The sequence below is a fragment of the Brassica oleracea genome, chromosome C3 (assembly GCF_000695525.1).
Source record: "Brassica oleracea var. oleracea cultivar TO1000 chromosome C3, BOL, whole genome shotgun sequence".
In the NCBI taxonomy this organism is placed as follows: Eukaryota; Viridiplantae; Streptophyta; class Magnoliopsida; order Brassicales; family Brassicaceae; genus Brassica; species Brassica oleracea.
In genome coordinates this window covers 28,187,196-28,188,804 of record NC_027750.1, presented here as the reverse complement: position 1 = coordinate 28,188,804, position 1,609 = coordinate 28,187,196, and positions in this window count along the sequence as shown.

Sequence of the window (1,609 nt, the reverse complement as noted above, 5' to 3'; positions counted from 1 at the left end):
TACTAGTTCTACCAGCAACCCTAGTTATACAACGACAACACCATCTCCTTAAATAGTTATACAAAATACTTCTCTAGTTATACCAGTAAAACTACGTATAAGAAGCGTAGTTGTACCAGTTATATTACTTATAAAAAAGTGGTTTTACTAGTTATCTTGAATCTGTTTACAACATATTATTACCTGTTGAACTAGTTTCATTCTTTTAGTTGTACTAGTAATTCAATACTCAGTTGTATTAGTTAGACTAATTATACTTTTCATAGTTATACCAGTTATATTAGTTATAAGAAGTGTGGTTGTACTAGTTATACTAGTTCCATTGATTCTGTTTACAACTTATTATTACCAGTTGAACTAGTTTTATTCTTTTAGTTGTACTAGTTACACTACTTATATAATTACTACATATTTCTTAGTTCAATCCTATCATAAATAATTCTAAAACCATTTTAAATTGACTTGTTTACCGTTCTTAGAGCGTCATTATCAATGGCAACCTCGGGTGCATTTGAATCTCTGTTGTTAGATCCAATCTCCTCACCGTTCTGCTCGTCTACACGATGTGAAGGACTCTTTGTGGAAGAGCCTGAGGTTACTCGAGGTTGTTGTTGATTCTCGGCCTCACTCGCTGCATGAGTTGGTGTTGGCGATTTTTGTGGCTGACTCGGAATCACTGGGCTATCGCCCTGAGAAGGCAATTCTGCTGCTGGTGTGGGGGCATGAACGCCTTGATGTTCCGGTGGAGATGCTACGGTTTCTCTCACACGGTTCCGAGTCCTCTTGATTTGATTGGACGAGGACCCACCGTTCAGACCACTGTCTCGCTTCCTCTTCTTCTATGTGGTTTCACTCCTCTTCGCCGCTTCTCTCTCTTTCTTAATGGCGGCTCTCCTTTTCGCTGCCGCTCCTTTTCTTCTTTTCACGTCGGCATTCTTCTTCTTCTCCGACGCTTTCGCTTTTTCTTTCATCTTGTCGAGCCGAGTTATTGGCGACATTGCACACACGAAATTGGAGATGGGGATTGTTGTTTAGAGATGATTGTGCTTGATTCTAAGTTTGATTAAAGATGGGAGTTTAAAATCGTGGTGGTTATGGGAGAGAGAGTTTGAAATCGTGAGTGGGGAAAGATGAAGACAATTGGGAATTTAGGGTTTTCAAGTTGGGTCGGGTCGGGTTAATGAGTTTCGGTGATTGGGTTTGTAAATAAGTTGAAGTTTCTCAGTTACTTAGTTTTTTTCCCTTATTTTGAATTTTTTTTTTAATTTTTAAACAAAAATACACATGGGTCCATAATAGATTTTTTTGATCCCAACATTCCAGACGACTTAACTGTAAGTCTTCTGCGCAGAATATAGTTACAAAATAGGGATCAAGTTCAAATACACACATCAGCCTAATCTATCATACAAAATAATCTAACGTAGCCTGTTTATCACTCGTCATACGCACCCAGGTTGTCATCATTGTCCTTGTTTTCGAACTCATGCGCGTTAGGATGATCTTGAAATATATCCACCGCCATCTTATCCCTCATAGTCTTCCCGTTGGCCTTAGCAAAGTCTTTTTTACTAAACTCTATCCCAAGAGCATGACATTCAATGTACTT